General features: G+C 45.6%; 1 long non-coding RNA gene across 1 annotated transcript; it reads right to left on the minus strand.

Annotated features, from left to right (window-relative positions):
• Nucleotides 1-58: 58 nt before the first annotated feature.
• On the minus strand, nucleotides 59-19,105 carry LOC103667947. The gene is made up of 3 exons (XR_569917.2): nucleotides 19,065-19,105; nucleotides 2,944-3,183; nucleotides 59-1,350 (listed from the first exon to the last, which is right to left on the minus strand). It is a non-coding gene; the product is annotated as an uncharacterized LOC103667947 (long non-coding RNA).
• Between the last annotated feature and the right edge of the window lie 814 nt (nucleotides 19,106-19,919).

Here is a 19,919-nt window from a genome sequence, read left to right on the forward strand (position 1 = left end):
ATCCCCTCAGTTGCATTTGCTTGGGAAAGCTTCCCTTTTCAAAGCAGAGGTTTTTCGTGCTGTCAGAATATAAACAGAGTGAATACAAAGATTTATTTTGCCAGCTTCTGAGGCTCCCAAGAGAATGATTCGCAGCAGTAAAAGTTGCTAAAACAGTTTGTGAGGTCACCTGCTCATAGCAACCACGATTGGTGGAGAAGGAACTAGCTTAGAGTCCACTAGAGATTGATGCTCACGCGGGGCCCTGCAACAGGCGAGGGGCAATTGCTCCTGCAGCCTGCAGAGCGCTGAGCCCTGTTTCTGCATTAGAATAGACAGTTCTGTTAGCGCCTTCAGAGCACACACGAGTCACGTGATCCTTCTGGTTACAAGGACGACTGCAAATGTGAATCCAGTCACAACACAAAATCACAATCCTTATGACTCTTGCGTTTCTACTGTGCAAACCTTATTCTTTCCAGATTGCAGAAGGCCCACAGAGTGGCATCTCACCTATCCTCTCCCCTCATTTGGTGTCTAGAAAAAAACCTCTACAAATGAAAGACCAACCTCCCCGCCCAGAGATATCATGGCCATAAATGCAGCATGCTTCTGCTTCCAGATTTAAAACAATCTTGAATTCCACTGCTCTTCCAAAAGATTTTTGAGAAAACATCCTAGTCAGCCCATCGAGAGCTGATTTCCTATTCTGGCTACAGGCTTAAAAGAACCTAGGTGAAGCACAGGGAAGGAGAATTCAGCGTGTCCAGATCAGAATGGCTGACAAAAGCTCTGCTTTTATTTATTTCTTTACCGAATCTCCATTTCCTCTGTGCACTTTTGGCAGCTACTGACGCTCAGTGTTGGTGGCTGGGTGGGAACCGGCACGGCGGGTCTAGAGGGGCCAGGCGGACGGCTGGGCTAAGTTAGCACGCGGCCTCCGCACGCAGCAAGGAGACTCCAGAGGGATGGGGTCTGTTGTTATAGAAACCGGAGCCTTCCTGGGTGCACACAGGTAGGGGCAACAAGTCATTCGGAACACAGTGCAGATAGTAAGACCTGGAACAGTGCCGTCGGATTCAGCGCAGGCTGACAGGCAGACCCGCGCACAGTGCAACTGAGCGTGACAGCTGAGCAGAGAAGAGGGGCCGGCGCTCTTCCGTGCAGGGTGGAAGCCCTGTCTTTCCTTCCTCCAGGCAGATGTTGGCTGGCAGGTGCACCTCGCTCGCTCCTCAGCAGCGAGAGCTTTGCAGGTGCTTGTGATTACACAGCCAGTGAGAGTTAGGTCTTCTGGGAGCTTCTCAACAGTCCTAATGTCAGTTACCTGTGGGTTCCCGTTTCTCCTCAGCCAAAGCACTGCAGTTTCGCACCCTGGAAGGTAAAACATGGATTTACTCGAGTGGCCTTCCTCTGTCTTGCTCTGAATTTCACACACATGTGCACATGGACTCACACAGGGTAACACAGATACCTACAATAACCTAGACACGCTCTAACACAGACACATCCTCTGAACCCGCCCTCATGGGCCCTCCGGAGTAGATACTCACATTTCTGAGGTTGAAAAGGCTTAGCCTTCAGCTAAGAGAGTTTAGCTATGTTTTTAAACATTATGGCTGGCGAAGGGATGTTCGTTTTAGAGTAAGGTGGTTGCCAAGCTCACAGGAATTTGGGTTTGAAGTAATGAAGCCCCAGCTCTTTTAAAAATAGCTAGGCTGCCTTGGTTATGATTGTTTTGTTTTTTTAACTTCCTTGAGATTTGTCATGGTGTGTGGTTTCAAAAAAGCCCTGCCAGGGACCCTGATGTCGACACTGGCTCCTTCGCTCGTTTTTCCAGGCTGTACGAGAAATGTGTACCACAGCAGTCAGGAACAAGCTGGTCCAGGGTGGCCATTCTTAAGGTGAACCCCTTCGTGCCCTGTGCCCCTACACCAAGAATCTTGACCTCAACTGTCGATAAGACTCTCCCCGCCCAGACATCTCATGTTAGAAATACCCCGTAAGGTTCTTTAACCCATGGCTTTATAAAGACAGCAAAAAAAGGCCAAGTGGGAATGATTGATTCTAGCTATGAAATGAGAATTATGTACAGTTTGTTACACAGTTAACCGTAACATATTTCTATGCCCCACAAGCCGTAAGTAATAGACAGCATAGTTCTAGAATCTGTGTCCACATCCTTTTGTACCGAAGACTTGTCTAGATGCAAATGTCTCTATCTGGTCCTGTTCAAATCGTTTCTCCTTTCACTGTCCTGGTTATCATATATTTGCCGCTCTCTTCTGTGTCCCTTACCATTCAGGTTCTGAGCCTGTTTATGTTGATGGAGCAGAGAGACTCCCGTATGTTCACACAGACCCTTCTTTCTCTCCTGAGCCTGGAGGCAGACTCACTTCCCAACCTCCCAAGCAGTAGGAATCCTCTGAGTCCCGGCCTGCGCACTTTGGGCAGCGGTGACAGATGTCATGTCTGTGACTACATGGAACACAGCACCCCTTGCCCCTTCCCCATACCCCCACCTCCTGATCGTGACACAGGTTAAGAAACAGACGTTCATTGCGTTCCGCCAGTGATATTTGGGGGGAGTTTGTTACAGCACTCAGGACTGACTCTCCCATTGATCAAGGTTGGAAGTGACTAGCTTCCAAGGATTCTTGGTTTCTTTGTCTACTATGGCTCCCAGTCCAGGCTTTGAGTAAATGTCTTGTTGACTGTGCATATAACCAGGTCGCGCTCATCAGCAGCATGGCTGTTGCCTGCTCTTCCCAGAGTGGCTTCCATGTGCAATGCTCGAGTGCTCCGTCCTGTTCTATGCCTCCCTAAGTGGCATTTCATGGGAGGGGATTTTAAAGAGTTCATAGCAGTTTGGTCCCCACAATATGAAAAAGTGTTCCCCATTGTACAAAATCCATTCCCCCCTGGTTCTCCCTGGGGAGCAGTATCAGTCTTAAAGCTCAGACTTACCTCTTCCCATCTCGACATGTGAGCCACATGAGGCTGTAGGCAAGCCTGGGAGTCGTCAGCCTTCCGGGATCTCCCTTGTTTGAAGGTATTTTTAACGCCTGAGAAACCCCCTCTGTTTATCTTCGACATCTGTGGAGCATCAGGGCAAACTCCGAGTAGTGAGGCAGTCATTGGCTCTCCACAAACTGCGGCCTCTCCTGGACCCGGCAGATTTAGGAATAGTTCATGTATTTTTGAGAACTGGAGAGAAAGGACCATTTAGATCAGTGGGAAAAGCACAAGATTAGGTTATTGATCTGGATCTTATTCCAGACTCTTCTACTAACTTGCTGGTCAAACAAGCTGCAACTTCTCATGGCCTTGGTTCCCATTTCTTCTGTCATATGCAGGTAATATCACTTTCTCTGGCTAACCTGCTGGAGTTCTTCAGTTGTTCCATTATATATATTTAAAAAAAGATATTATATGTAGAAACATGGGAAAATTACATTGGGGAAAATGTAAGGAATTATGTAAAGAAAATTCACTTATAGCCAGGGAGTTATGCATTATGGACTGACCAGACCTCCGCCAGAAAGGGTCACTCTTTGAAAATGGACGTTATTTTCTTGGGGTTCATTCAATGGTTTTTCTCCTTTAGTACACATACCAAAGTGTGACACGATGGTTTATGAGTGGGATACATTATCACTTTTCTGGCTAGCTTGTCAGATTAGAGACCTTGCTCATTTCCAATGTCTACGCAACAGTATTAGGGCTAATGAGGGCTGTGTTGAAAACTATTGGAAAGATGGTTAGAGAATTTCGCATTTGGGAATTTATCCTATGAGTAGGTAGATATGAGAAGTGACACATACTCAAAGCTATTCACCGTTTGGAGGAGCAAAGATTGGAAACATCTAGATTTGCACCACAAGGGGGACTGGTTAAGTCAACTGTGGACCACCCATGGACTAACAGAATAGGTAGATAGGAATGCTAGAACTCTGACATACTGATATGGAACATTCCCCCAAGAAATTTCATTAAGCTAAAAAAGCAAATTGCAGAAAAGCGTGTAAAATTTGGTCCTGTTTGTGTCAAAAATTTTTTTAAATGTATTTGCTTGTGTGTGCATGAAATATCTACCAAAACATTGGTGTTATTGTTTGCCTTTAGAAAAGAATGTAGATTGACTTGGGGATAGACTGGGGGGGAGGTCGTTGTGTTTGAAAAATTTAAAACCACGTGCATATATTAGTTCTTCAAAACCGAGGAAAGTAAAACCCAAAACAAGATTAGATCCAGTTTGTTTTTAGTTGTAGTAAACACAAACACATGTCCAACAGAAAATGTATCATTTTAACCATTTTTAAGTCGCATCAAGTACATTCACACGGTTCAGGAACTACCGCCATCACTTGCCAGGAAGGTAGGTGCAGTTCATTCATGCTCCAGACCTGCCACGCACTTCCATAAAGGACAAGAAACTTGTGTTTCCCTCCTGAGGAGGGAAAAACATCAGTGGAGGGTTTTTCTGAAGCTCCTCAACCCTTCACTCCTCCTCCCCAAGTGTAGGTGAATAACCAAGCTGACTGGTGATTGAGGAGGAGGTCTGAAGTTGGATTTTTCTGGGTTTTCTCTTTTGTAGCATCCTGCCTCAGGACACACACATTTTCTGCTCCTCCAACTGATAAACTCGAGCAGACCCTGCCCCTGCATGGGAAGGTCTATAGCTCTAGGAGAGTGAGGTCATCTTGGAAAGAAGGAGTAGGAAGCTCGTTTGGGTGAGGCTCAGAGAGGTAGGCCTTCATTTGTCCAAGACTGACTCTTATCATCAGCCTGCTAGAAAAGACATTGGCTGCAAAGCTCTAAGGAAGTGAATTACAGCTCAGGGTTGAAGGCAGCCAATCCAGGTTAATCTCTAGGCTTGACCCAGCCCCTGAAACAGGCCAGGAGAAAGGCAGTGGTTCCCCAATTATGAATGGGGATGAGGGGTGGGGGATGGTGCTGTGTATGCAGCTGCAAAGGCTAGGCTTGGACCTACCTCCTGCATAGGCAGGGGGGAGGGGACAGCGATCCCTCCCCCCCAGCCTCCACCCCACCCGACCCCCAGCAGCCACAAACCAAGAGCAGGTGGGACAGGGCTGGAGCCAAGGTTCTGCCATGCCACAATTTGTACTGTGCTCTGACGGTAATTACTACATGGAAGGCTGGGTGATTCTTTAACAATGTAGCTTTAGAACTTCCCAGCCCAAAGGTCAGGGTCCATTTCCTAGAATCTGATGTCTGGCCCCACTGATCACTTTGTTCTGCCCCAGACAGGTGGGGAGTGGGGCCCACACACCTGCTACTGCTCCAGTCTTTGCCCAACAGAGCCAGCGTGTCTGCCGTCTGGTCATTTGCTGTATCTGATGACCACGTCCAAGCCACTGCTACTGGCAATGAAACTGATGTTTTCATCTTTAGACTCCAGTGTCTAAATCTCTATCAGTTCCAAATTCAGAGGGGAGATAGGGATTGATTTACCATAACCTGCTTAAACCCCCAAATTTCTCATTAAATTGCCAAACTATGACTTTGGCCAACCCCCCCGCCTCGGCTCTTAGAGAATTTCTTCCAGTTGCTTCAGAGAATCCCCTATGAGGATAACTAATGTCTTGTGTCTCATAACAGTATTTCCTGGTAAAGCCATCATGCATCTGTCACTACTGTCCATGGTCTGGACGGATTGCTACACTGGGCGCACTGGCAGTTTGTGTGATGCTTTCACCACTCTGGCCTCAGGAAGAGGCTCTGCTCTGCCCTTCCTTGCCAGGACCCAAATCTGTCCCAGGAGCATTCTCTCCCCCACAGCCTTGCCCAGGTTGAACTTGACTCAAGGCTCAGGGAAGCACAGACAGAGAACTTAGAGCTCATACGAGATACGGTTTCTCTGAATCTACAGGCTAGTAGACTGTCTTACAGTTGCTTGAATATTGACCTGCCCACAAAGGAGTCACTCATGCTCACCCCTAGAGGTGCTCAAAGCATAGCCAGTCTCATCACCTGCGGCCCACAGAAAGAAAGAAAGGAGTTTCTCCTCTTCTCTAGTCTGAGGTCTACCTTCTCAATCCTTCTTTCCTGTCCTAGGATCTACTTCTTCCCAGTGTGATTGACAGTGGGTATTACCTGGCAACAGCTTCATGATACAATAGTCTAACAATGCCACTTTCTAGGCTAACTGATTTCCAATAATACTATGGGCAGGATATCAGCAGAGAGGCAACTTCTGAATCCAGATGAAATTTTTAACAATAAGAACGTTATAGTCACAAGAATAAAAAGAGTTAATTTCAATTTACAAAAGTATATTTGCTCAAGGTAAATATCCATAAAGGACTTTCAAATATAAAAACATGTTATATTAGAATGAAATTCTATGGAAGAAATGGAATAGAAATGGTAGTCGACGGACGGAAGGAGTATATGAAAATTTGTGACTTTTAGAGATGAACTTGTTCATCATTTTTAAAATGGATAATGGCCATATGAATAAAACGAATTGGTTCTACATACAGAATGCTAGAAACCTAGCTTCCCAGATTACATCCAGAGAGAGAGTGTTATTAAGGAATTTATAGACTTCTCCATCTTGATCGGAACAGAAAACCTTTACCAGACATGCTTCCAGTGTGCAATTATCCCACATTCAACTCGCATGTGTTTAGAACCACCTTCTGTGAGCACGTGGGGACTGTCTGAATGCCATATAACTCCACCGTGCCTCCCTCAGAGCTGAAATTCATTAGATTAAAAAACAAACCAAAAAATCCCAACCTCATGTCTTTGTCAGATCGCGGGCAGGAAGGCTCCTTTAATGCAGAAAGGGAATCCTTCTAGGAAAACCAGGTTGGAATCTCCACTCACACGCTCACCTCCTCATAAAGAGGAGAAAGATAAACGTTCTCTTCTTTGCATATGACATGGTTTCATGGAACCAGTAAAAATAACTTTAATGGACAATGATTCGTCTGTCTTGTGAGCATAGAATAAAAGGCTTAGATTAGCTTCCCAAAACAAAGGATTTTTAACTGGTTTATAGCCCCAAGCCATTCACTTAGGGGTACAGTTTGTAGCTTGTTCATTCTGGTGGGGTCGTGACTAAGGCATTCCAGTGGAGAGCTGCATGGGGGACTCGCACCATTTCCCCCACTTTAAAGCTGCTCTCATGGGATTGTGCTTTGGTATTAGGTCAGAGACCACTTTGCAGGATGTTATAAGAAACAGTCCTATGAAATTCATTAATTCGTTATCGTACTTCTTGTAAGGATATTATTGAGGGTGTGAGTCACTGTTCTATGCAGCTTTTTTTATAAGGAGCTCAAGGTAGAAATCCCTTTCGATTTTAAAAATCAGGAATAGCAATATTTCTCCTGAGCGTCTTGCTTAGTTCGAATCTTCTGGGTCCTCTAATTAAGTAACTGAGCAGGTTTCACCCTGAGTTGACTGCTGTGAGGTTTGAGTTGAGTTTGTGGCCCAGTGATAGCAAGTGCACTGAATTCATTGCGTGGTGGTGCTCACCTTACTACTAGTCTCATTTTTTCCTTCTCTATGCTTACTTTTTCTCTCTCTCCACTTTTCTTATATGCTGAATTTTAATTAGGACCCTCTGTTGAGACTGGCCAGAAACTCAATTGAGAAAGAAAGAATATATTATGACTATTGAAACACAGTCCATAGGTCTAGCTTCAGCCACAGCTGTGTCTAGGAACTCAAAATGCCCCATCCATGCTCAGTATCCCTCCATCCCTCAGCTTTTGCGCTCTTGTCTGTGGCCTCCATTCTCAGGTTCCTGCCTCCCCACCTGGCAGCTCATGGTAGCACGAGGCTTAGGGCATCCTACAGAGAGCAGTACCAGTGGAAGAAGAGCCGCTCATTCCGCATAGTTCCACCGAAGTTCCCAGGATTGGATTTCCATGGACGACTTGACCAAGCCCCTGAGACCAGGTGGCTGGAATTCTCAGATTGGCTAAGGGTGGGCCACACACCATCTCAAACCTGTGATGAGATGGTGCCAGTTGTCCCCAAGAGGCAGCTCGTTCCCCCAAAGAAAATGGGAACTAAGACAGGTAAAATGGATATGAAACAGGCCCAAACCAAAAACCCACTATATGCATTTATACCGAATTTTATCTTTTAAATCAAAGCATGTGCATCTTTGTAAGACCCCTTATGTCCTTTTTAGAACAAAGTGGGGTATTAATAAATACATGGACGATCAAATTGTAATTTGTCAGTTGCTTAGTGAGCATGAAATCAGAATAAGCGGAATCACATGTATGATACAAATATTTTATGGCTCTAGCCTCTGAAAGCTGAATCATCTGTCTGCACAACCAGAAACAGACAGGTCACTGTCTGGAGACACATTACAGGTGCTTTCTTCCTTGTCTCCTTTTCTAGAGCTACCGTTGTCCAACCATCCTGAACCTTCTTGGTTATGGTAATGCCATGCCCTCCATGCAGCTTTAGACAAGTCAATGGATCCAGAATTCCTGGCCTTCCCGGTTTAGGCATGGAACCCATCTGCCTTCTGTCTGTCTATTTCTATGAATTATGAGTGGACTTTGTAGCATAACTCTCAGAACTTGGGGGGATGCTGACTCGACTAGATATTTACATGGGCGGCAAAAGATTCCCTCTTTCCTTTGCACAAAACGCTGTGTGCAAGGGGTGGTGGAGGAGGAGGCAGGTGGCATGCCCTTGGTTGTTGGTGGGGTGCAGGCAGACTGCTGTCAAATGGCTCATAGCCTACTGTGGAGAGTGGTAGAAATGAATAAAAAATATTACACTGAGTTGTGTACAGTACTCTAGTACATAGGAAAGCGTACCTCCAGCAGTTTCTCTAGAAATCATGGAGCAGGCAGTGCCGTTTTTCAGGGGACCAACACTACCTTGGACTCCTTCAGAAGGTTCTGCTTGAATTGACATTGGTGCTCGTATTTCATTTTTGTGAGGTTGGCTGAACCTCTTATTCTCCTACCCAGGAAGGGGGAAAATCAGGGATAGCAGGCATTCATCGTTGCCAATAAATGCCCGGAACTTCTCAGTTACCCAGAATATGGAGGGGACAAGCGCTCCCTCAGCTTGGTAAGGCCAGAATTGTTATTTCGCCAGAAACGGGACCAAAGTTCTGCTCAGAGGAGAAATAGGAACTCCTCACACAGGCTGCATGAAGCTGGCTATCATCAGAAGAAAGTTCGTCCTTTGGCTGCAAATAGTGAGTGGTTTTAGATTTTAGATTATTAAGGAGGAAATTAATGGCAACTTGAAAAAGCCCACCTTTCCTTTTCTCCACTTCCACCTGGTCCTGTTCTGCTGCGTCCCCCTCTTCAGCCATGGGAACAAAACTCATGCTCCTCCAACCTCCACCTCCCATCCAAGGAAGATCAGAGAGAACTGGCAGAGGAGAAACAGCTGAGGAGGAGGGGGAATCCACAGAAGAAGTCCTGGCCTCAGTTAACTAAACCTTCCCTGAGGCAATTGATGGAAACTTCTAGAAAAGAATTGTATTGCTTCTCCGATGTCTGCTATGTATTTGTTTTAGGAAAGAGGGGCACCTACTGAGCAGCAGCTCTCTGTCTGTCTCTGTGGCCACCAAAAAGGGCTGTCCATCAAGCATGGGTGATGAGCATGGGTGCTCAGCTCAGCACCCTGCCAGCAGGGGCACAGGGGATAGCACAAAGTGTTATAGAGGAGAGACACTGCCTTGGAAGAGAGAAAAATAGAACGACATGACAAATCACAAGAAAGCTAACAACTCAATTCTTTATGAGCAAAACTTAGAGAGGGTAAGTGCATTCCCAAGGACACATAGCTGATAAGTGATGGAACCAGCATTCTAGCCCTTTCTAAGATGTCAAAGTGTTTAGCCACTGAAAGAAGCAGGGAAGGAATTCAGTGCCATTCATCAAACTCCAGGCTCCAGGAAAACAGTTTCTGAAAAATTAGTGTCAAAGCCTGGATTAGGATCTGGGACTCTAACTTTTGGCTCAAATTATTGTGAGGTCTGGAAATTATTTCCAAAAAAAAAAAAAAAAAAAAAAGACCAAAGATGTCTGATGTCTGAGTAATAAGCAAAGGTTCACTTTTTCTTATTGAAAGTAACTCTTTGTCAGATCTTAACGTGGAGAACAGCTTCTGACACTGTCACTATTTCTAGCCGATGCTTTTTAATGATATCTCTAAGTCAACAGGTCAACTGTCTCCAGAATCATGAACTAGGGACATGGAAGTCTTCATGCCTTGTTTAGATCTTTCAGGGAGTTGACAGTTTTCAATCAACTCTCCCTCTTTTGTTATCCAGTGCTTTATTGCTTTTTTTCCCCTACTAGAGATCCTAAAGCACCCCAACTCTAAGCTCCTGGGGCACCCCGGCAACAAAGACCATTAAAACTAAGTGCACAAGTAACTAAAACTGAAGACTCAGTTTTATTAGAAAAATGTCTCACTGAGATATTTGCACTTCGAAACAGGCTTTTTCATCCATTTGTCAACCCTGCCCTTACCTCCTCCTCAGTAAGGGGGACGTAGATATGCAGAGAGAAGCCAAGAGACCAGACCCTGTGCCTGGAGAGCTGGTGAGAAGGGGCCCGTCCCTGTGGAGCCTGCTGCCCCGCCCGCCTGTGGATCCCAGAAGACCGCACGTGTCCTTCCAACAAACCCACCTCCTAATCTTCAGATCATTGTAATTGTCCTGGACAAACACACCCTCACTTGTTCCTTACCCATTTGTCACCAGACGGCTTTAACACATGCTGTGAATGCTAGTTGACATCTTTGCCATGCCTTTCTAATTTTATGAGTTTACTCACTGGCTTGAAGTAGTTACTTGATTTTGCTTTTATTTAATCAGGACAAAATATATGTGGCTTAACTCACAATGGAATATAACAGTAAGCCAGAGAGTAAATTGGGGATATTTGAGATAGGAAAAGATTATCTTAGGTTATAAATCTGAATTCTATCTCTAGTCACAAATTGCACAGGGGATTTCCAAATAGCTAAAAACAAAACAAAACAAAACTTGCCTCTTTTATTTATACAACACCAGCACATTCCATCATCTTAACTCTTAGAAATCCGAGCTAGGAAAACCATGCAGCCTAGTTCAACTCTAATTTTACAGGTCAGGAAACTGAGTCTTAGAGAAATTTAATGTCCCATTAAGATGGTTGGCCCAGAAAAGGTTGTTTTAGGCCGGAATTTCCATCCCTGGCCTTAACGTGAATGGGAAACAGATATTTCCACATCTCTTCTGTTGGTAGGAATCTCCCTAGTTGCCTCGGGCAGTGCCCTCATCTGTGATGCAAGTCCTCCAGACAGACCGTGGACTGTCTATTGCAACAACTCATCCTGTATGGAATGGGATGTTGTGAAGAATCGATGGAGGCCTTTTTCTTGCTCCTTTGCTTTATGGCACGGATGTAACACACTACTGACACATTAATAAGTTCTCAGAGCTGCTGGAATTCAAAGAAACCCCACTCTAGCTGTAGGGCCCCCCTCACCTGCCACCACCCACCACCTGTGCAAGAGAGGCACCCGGGGGCCTTGGAGAGAAGAGATACAAGAGGCAACAGGAATCTGCAGGGAGATCGTCTTTGAGGAAATCCATCATTTTCAAAGAGAGGCTACGCTTCTTTCAGGGAGAAGGCCACCAGCTAGTCCCTCCCTAGAACTGTGGTAGCGAGGCCCAAGAGAACCGTCTTGTAAATTCTGGTGAGTAGACTGACATTTTGATCCCTGCTCGAATGTCTACTAAGCTTCTTGACTTGCAGATCCACTCCAGGGGTATCTGGGCCCTGGGGAGAGAACAGAGGTAGGTGGGGAGGCAAAGAAGGATAATGGCATCACCCTCAAGTTCTCATTTTCCTAAAGGCACATGAGTTTTTGTTCCCCAAATCTCCAAAGGGTAGATAAGATTAGGCGGGGATGGAGAGCAGGGTTGTGCTCTTTGCCAGGGACCACCACAGTCAAGGGCACAGAGGTGCTTGCCCCAGAGAAACCGGGCCAGGGGTCTCTAGCTGGTGGAGGAAATGGACTTTTGCAAGGGACTACTCATGCCTGCTGTTGTTCCTTGGGACTGAATCACTGTCCGTGGTGGTGGTGGGGGGGTGTCCTCGTGCCCATCGCTCCTCTAGCTCGCGGAGAAAGAGCCCAGATCTAGGGAGGATGTTGCCAGAGCAGGCACAGCTGAAGGGTCTTGCAACTCCTCGTGCCACATCCCAAAACCAGAGAAGCAGGTGCAGAGAAGTTAGGAGGGCAGATCACCCTCTCACTGCGCTGCCCGCCCCATTCCAGCAACCAGAGCTCCCGGAGGAGCCTGTGCTGAGCAGCAGGTTTGGGAGGAAGAGAGATTTGAACTGAAAATGGACGGATGTTTTAAAATAAGTAGGCCCAAGTTTCAAGGACCAGCCTAACGAGGTTGTTTGAATAACAGAAAGTGATGGAAAGGTTTAGAATCAAACTGTGCTTGTCTTACCTGGCTGGGAAGGAGGGATGAAAGGAGCTGCCATTTCCTGAGGGCTCTTCATGGGCTTTGTGCTATGTTAAGTATTTTATGGGCTGCAGTGGGTTATGGATTGGTGGGCAAAGAAAACATAGGTTCAAACCCACTAACTGCTTCTAGTATGTACCTGATTTATTGAGTCAAGGATCCAGAAACCTTGAGAAGCAGGTGGCTCCACAGGGGAGGAGGAGATGCAGTTTCTACAGGTAGACTTGCCCCCCCCCCCAAGCAAGGGGTTTGAGCTTCTGGTGATGGTATCTACACAAAGCAAAGTCTTAACAGATCTGAGAAGCTCACTGCTTGCTCTGCCATTGCCCTTCTGAGCCTCGGATTGTATTACTATTCTGGAAAAACTGGTACTTACATCTATATGTTTATATTTAAGGAAATGTTTACAAACATTGGGTTCTTCTGGTTCTTGGACTAAACTTGCTGGCAGCCAGGCCACATGGGAAAAAACCAACAGTGTGATATCATGATTTATAATAAGAAATATATATTTGGTCTTCATCCCATTCCTGGCACAGAGCTCCTAAAATCCTTGCAATTTCCTAAGTGATAAGAGCAATAAAAGTGTCTTGATTTACCAAAAACCCCATTTCAACCACACCTGAGTTTATGTTAATGAGGTGATGTTTGGAAAGAACCTAAGGATGAGAGCTGGTTGCCATGGCAACCAACTGTGTGGTTGGAGGGTTAGAACTTCCAGTCCCACTCCCCTGACCTCCGGGGAGGGGATACAGGCTGGAGGTTGAATAAATCACCAGTGGATGATGGTTTAATCAATCACGCCAATATAATGAAGCTTCCATAAAAACTTATAAGGGTGGGGCTCAGGGAGTGACTGAGGTGAACACACAGAGGTGCTGGGCAGGTGGTATGCTCAGGATGGGCATGGAAGCTCTGGGTCCTCCCCCATATCTATGTATCTCTTCCATCTGGCTATTCTTGACTTACATTCTTTGACAATAAATGAGTAATCTAGCAAAAGTTTTTCTGAGTTCTGTGAGTCACTCTAGCAAAGTAATCAAACCCCAGTAAGGGGTGATTGAAACCTCCAGTTTATAGCCAGCGTTCAGAAGCACAGACAACAACCCAGACTGAAGTATTGGAAATGGCAGGGGGTAGAAGGGGTGTGTCTTGTAGGACTGAGCCCTTAACCTGCGGGATCTGATGCTCTCTCCAGGTGGACAGTGTCAGAATTAACTGCCTGTTGGTGGTGAAAACCCCACATACTGCACAGAATTAATGCCCAAGTGTCCCTGATCATTACCTCGTCCTCCTGTCCTTCATTCCCTGACATGAGTGCCATGCACAGAAGCTCATTGTCCCAAACAGCTATCATCTCAGTGGTGTCTACCACAGACTCGTGAAGTTGGGCAAAGTTGAGGCTCAAGACATTACGTAAGTTGCCCAAAGTCATACCAGCTAGTAAGTGACCACGTCAAATTTTGTTTTTTATTTTTATCTATTTTTTAATAATAATTTTTTATTATGTTATGTTAGTCACCATACAGTACATCCTTAGTTTTTGATGTAATGTTCCATGATTCATTGTTTGCGTATAACACCCAGTGCTCCATGCAATATGTGCCCTCCTTACTACCCATCATTGGCCTATCCCATTCCCCCACTCCCCTCCCCTCTGAAGCCCTCAGTTTGTTTCCCAGAGTCCATAGTCTCTTGTGGTTCATTCCCCCTTCTGTTTACCCCTCCTTCATTCTTCCCTCTCTTCTCCCACCGATCTCCCTGCTATTTCTTATGTTCCACAAATGAGTGAAACCATATGATAATTGTCTTTCTCAGCTTGACTTATTTTGAACCCTAGTCTAATTATTGGCAAATGCTCATCCTGTCTTCAGAAGGTGGCTCAAAGCTTTCCGCCATCTTCTCCCTCTGGTGACTGGGTCAGAGTGGAGTCAGTGAATTATAGAATATTGCATCTGAGGGATGTGGGAAGCTACAGTCCCCAAGGTCCTGTAAGACCTCTAGATGTGGCCAGTGTGGGTCCTCAAAAGCCAACCCCCTAGACCAAGTGGTCAGGGAGAGACCTTAGCTTTGGGTTAACTTGGGGTCATCCCCCAGAGCATTCTGAGCTCTAGGTAGCAAAAGACCTATCCACCCAGATACCTCTCTTCATAACCAGAGGCACCGATTTTTTTTAAGTCCTGCCAGTTCCAAACACTGCACTAGACGCCTCACGTGGATCTTCTTTGGTCTTTATAACAGCCTTTGAGAGAGAGGCTACGGTTAAGACTGTACTTTGTAGTTAGAGAAACTAGGATGTTATTAAGCTAGTAAAGTTTGCGGTGGCTTATTACACGGCAATACTGTGCTGCCGTCCTAACCGCGAACCTGTGGGTTTTCTCCCCACTCTCCTAAACTTGTAACCTTATATTGAAGACCGTCGAAGGGGGACTTCATGTGTCAGGTAAAAGGTTGGGTGAGGTGACTTCCAAACCACCCTTTCTAAAGTTTCTTAACCCTGTAGAGCTTCAGTTTCTTCATCTATAAAATCAGAGCAAGGCTTCTGCTAGCTCTTGCTATTCATCTGGCAAAAAAAATTTTTTCTTCAATTAACATCAATAAAGATGATAAAATGTAGTTTGCATTCATTTGTGCTGGAGAGCAGTACACGTCCGCTGCCTTATTCTAAGACTGTGTCCCGGGAATCCCGCCTATTCTCTGTCACAATACGGTTTAAAGAGTCTTGATCACCTTGACATTCCACAGAACATCCCCCTGGCCCACTGTTATTGACTGAATTCGATGAGTAGGATGTGGCAAGTAGTTTGGAGGCTGTTATAAAATATCTATATGTCAGAGAGAGGGAGCTACACCCTGTGAAAACTTCGCTACTCTCCATATCAGTCAAAGTGTGGGGTCCAACAGTCCAGATTATGCTGGGACATTCCCTCCAAGATAAAGGGCAAGTTGTTATACTTTGCATTCCTTTCCACTAATGACAAGCACAGCACAAGGGGGGGGGGTTGGACCCTGGAGGTAACATATACTCCAATTGACAATACTTCTCCAACACATTTATTGAATGACTCAGAAGGCTGCCATTTTGAGTGGGACACAGGGCAAGAGAGTTTCAGGAGATTCAGGCTGTAATAGAAGCGTCCTGCCATTTGGGCTCTATGACTCATTAAACTCAGTTGTGCTAGAGATAGATATGGCAGATGTCAATGTCATGTGGAGTCTCTGCCAGGGTCCACTAGGAGAGTCACAGCCCAGGGTTCTAGAGCAAAGCCACGTCACCTATGGCAAAAACGAATTACCAGTTGCAAAGCAGTGCCTGGTGTAGGGTTGAGCCCTCCTAGAGATCAAGCACCTGAGCATGGGACATAAAATTACTAATGATGAAATAGGTATTATCAGATTCACCAAGTCACAAAGCCAGGCAATCTACCATTTGATGGAAGAGTACATTCAGTCTTGGATCCAAGCAGACCCCAAAGCTACAAGTAAGTTTCCATAAACAGGTAACAAAGATTTTCACGTTACCTCCATCTGTTGTACCAATGCCTTGACTTCAGCTCTCACCTATGGCCTCATGGGGAGGCCCCTGCAACCAGCTAGCAGAGGAGACAGAAACTCCAGTGTGGCTCACGGATGGGTGCTAAGTGAATGTACGGCTATTACATTTTAGAGCCGCCACACAGAGGTAGTCCTCACAGACGGTGCTGAAGGAAATTCCTCCCAGTCAGCAAGACTTCCGGCCATGCCGTTTATGAATAGCTTGAGGTACAGCTATACACAGAGAAGTGGAAAATGGTGTGGCTGAAGGGTCAGGACCCAGGACAAGAAGGGTTAGAAGTCAGAGAAAAGGAAGTTTGGGAAGGAGTCATGTGACAATGACTTTTATCTTTGAAGAGGAGGCACCAAACAGGTAGGGAGGATAAGTTGCGTAGGGATGTTAGCCACCTTCTCCTCTCAGTCACTGTAGGGCTGAGACACTGTGGCCATAAGTGGCCTTTGTGGCAGGGATGGGGCTGTAAATGGGCCTAAGATGATGGGATTCCTCTCATTGAGGCTCTTCTTTTAGCTACTGGCACTTACGAATTCCCATCGTGACAGCTGAAGAGACCGACACTGAACCCTTGGTATTGCACTCTAGCTGGAGGAAACAGGCTAGCCACGCAGGGGCATTGATTACTGAGCACTAGATTGCTTAAAGGGGTTAGGTTGGTCTCTACCAACCTACTCCTTCTGGGCATGGGTTTGCCTTCGGTGCCTGCAATGCCTCTTCCTGCACCACCTCCAAGGTCGTATAAAATGTCTGATTTACTGACATGAGATTCCTACATAACTTTGTATCAGATCAATACACCTATTTTACAGTGAAGAGGAGGTGACATTTGGCATATAACTATGGAACTCATTTTTCCTACTATATATCAAATCACCTGGAAGGCACCAGCATGATACAATGATGGAATGGTCAATTAAAGACTCAGCTATGGCCTCATCTCAGGAAAAACACCCTGCAGAATTAGGGGACTATCCTGCAGTATAAGCATTGCACCAGTCGCAGATATATGGTGCTGCGTCCTCGATAGATAGAATACGTGATTCCAGGAGCCAACAGGATGGAAGGCGGATTATCCCCTCTCATCACAATTCCCAAGGACCCAGTTGTAAAATCTGTCCTTCCCGTCCCTTGAATCTTAGGTTGTGTTGGATTAGAAGTCTTTCCTATCTTACTCCCCACCTGGGTGACAGGGGAAGAATATTTTCACAAGAGGACTCACTACGTGTCCCACTGAACCTGAAGCTTTCGTGGGCATCTAGTTATTTTGGTTTCTTAAGCCAGTTAAACAAAAGGCAGAGGCAGGAATCGCCATATTAACTCATTTCCCTGTTTATCACGAGGCTCTGGGATTACTGTTAGAACATCAGGGCAAGATGGAGTGATCAGAGGTGTTTCTTAGTGTCTCCATGTTCAATGATAGACATAAATGGGCAACTGCAGGATTCATGATCCAACCAGGATAAAGCAACTTTTATGAGTTTTAGTCCCTCAGACATGAAGTTCTGGGTGACGCTGCCAAGCAAACATCCTGTGCCTACAGAAGCGCAGCCCAAGGCGAGAGACACGTAAAAGCACGGTGGAGGAGCAACAGGGTAACTCTCAGTCCTAGCGGAGGGCCAGTGGCCGCAGCAGAGACTGTAGCTTGCTCTGTTTAATCTGGATTGAGTGGAGACTGCTCCCCCCATGCAGGCTCTCTGATGGGCTGGACTCAGCATAGGCCACAAACAGATCCCAGCCGTGGGAAGGGGGACTGTATTAGTCCAGATTTGCTCCTTGTCTCACATCCTCTTGGTCCGCCTTTATACTCCAGTCATTGGTGCCACAATCTGCAGATATAACCCCCAAATACTATTCTCTGCCCCTCTGTTCATTTCCTCTGGCTGCTGTCACAAATTACTACAAATCTGTATGCTTGTCCTTTCCAGCTCTAGACCAGTGTTCCTTGTATTCCTTGGCTCACAGCCCCTACCTCCAACTTCAAAGCCAGCCATGCAGCCCCTCCTATGATCCTGTGTGCCTTCGTGGCTCTTTTCCAGTGTGTAGTCAAGTGTCCCTCTTAGAAGGACTTTGTGCTTGCACTTAAGGCGCACCTAGACAATTCAGGATAATCTCCCCATCTCAAGATCCTTAACTTAATCACATCTGCAAAGTCCCATTTTGCCATATAAGGCACATTTGCAGGTTCCAGAGATAAGGACTTGAAAATCTTTGGGGACCATCGTTTAACCTACTATACTCACCATCATACTGTAATGCCTAAGGGAATCTGTTCCAACATTCTGGTACACACACAAATCTGGAAGTTTGAGGGAGTCAACACCGCATGGAGCACCTGAGATCTAGGGGCTTCTCTTCTATCCCACGTCTCAGATGGACAATTCTGAGGCACGTTCTACATAGCTCCTGAAAGTACCTCCAGCATGATTGGAGCTCAATTGCCTGCAGTCATAACCAGCTCAACATTGCAGACAATTTTATGACTTTAAATACAATCTCTATACTGATAACTCTCAAGTGTATCTCCAGGATGGACGACTACTCTGAACTCTTATGTCTTAGGTCTTCTGATTCAGTGATGTCTCTGATAACCGTGTGGGAACTTGGCTGCTGTGGTCAAGGCAGGAGCTCTAGTTTAAGTGGGAAGATTCAGACCTAGGTTTTCCCAGATCTCACGGGTTCCAGCTTTCATTGTTAGAGGCCGGAAACTGCACGTTTCTGTGGTTAGGCGATGGCTGTGTCTCCTGCACAGGAAGTCAGCTAACCGTGGCAGAACTCGGAGAGCACAGATACGATGCATTCCTTCCGGGTTCGGCTAGCAGCAGTTCAACTCCATTGGCAGTGATGAGTACACAGAGGCCGGGCTGAGCTTTTGTCTGCTGTTTCCAGGCACTTTTGTCAGAGTCATAGGCTACTAGTCAGATAGCATGAAATTCAGAAAATTGCTTTAGGGTAAAATCCAATGTAAATTGAGGACATTTAATATAGTTTTGTGAAGAGTTTTGTTTCGACTAATTATTTGCTCCCTGCACCATTGGTTAAAAAAATAATTACCTGAGGGGCGCCTGGGTGGCACAGCGGTTAAGCGTCTGCCTTCGGCTCAGGGCGTGATCCTGGCGTTGGGGGATCGAGCCCCACATCAGGCTCCTCCGCTATGAGCCTGCTTCTTCCTCTCTCACTCCCCCTGCTTGTGTTCCCTCTCTCGCTGGCTGTCTCTATCTCTGTCGAATAAATAAAAAAAATCTTTAAAAAAAAATAATAATAATTACCTGAAAAATTACAACCGGGCGTGTGAAGAAAAAAAAAAAAAGGTTTGGGAGGTTTGGTTTAGGTTCCCAATGTATTCAGAGATTGTTTTTTGTTGTTGTTTTTGCAAAGACAGACATGTTTTGTTTTGGCTTCACATTAAAATTGTTTTCCACTTAACTGGAAGTCTGATACATAAGTGTGTTGGTTATCTATTGCTGCATGACTACTCACTCTCAAACTTTGTGGTTTAAAACAAGGATTTGTTCTCCTGATCCCTATGGGTAGGCTGCACAGACCTTCTGCTTGCTTCATTGGGCTCAATCACGCAGCTGGATTTGGCTGGAAACTCAGCTGCACTTAAGACAGGGCTCAGAAAACTTTTTCTGTAAAGGGCCAGATATTAAATATTTCAGACTTCAGTGGTCATATGGCCTCTGTCACAAATACTTGAGTCTGCCATTAGAGCACAAAAGCAACCACAGGCAATATATAAACAAGTGAGTGTGGCTATGTCTCAACAAAGCTTTATTTGTGGACTCTAAAATTTAGATTTCACATAATTTCCATGTGCCATAAAATAGTACTCCTCTTTTGGTATTTTCCAACCATTAAAATGGCTAAAACCATTCTGAGTTCATAGGCTATATAAGTATAGCTGGA

The sequence above is a fragment of the Ursus maritimus genome, unplaced genomic scaffold (genome assembly GCF_017311325.1).
Source record: "Ursus maritimus isolate PB19 unplaced genomic scaffold, ASM1731132v1 scaffold_7, whole genome shotgun sequence".
In the NCBI taxonomy this organism is placed as follows: Eukaryota; Metazoa; Chordata; class Mammalia; order Carnivora; family Ursidae; genus Ursus; species Ursus maritimus.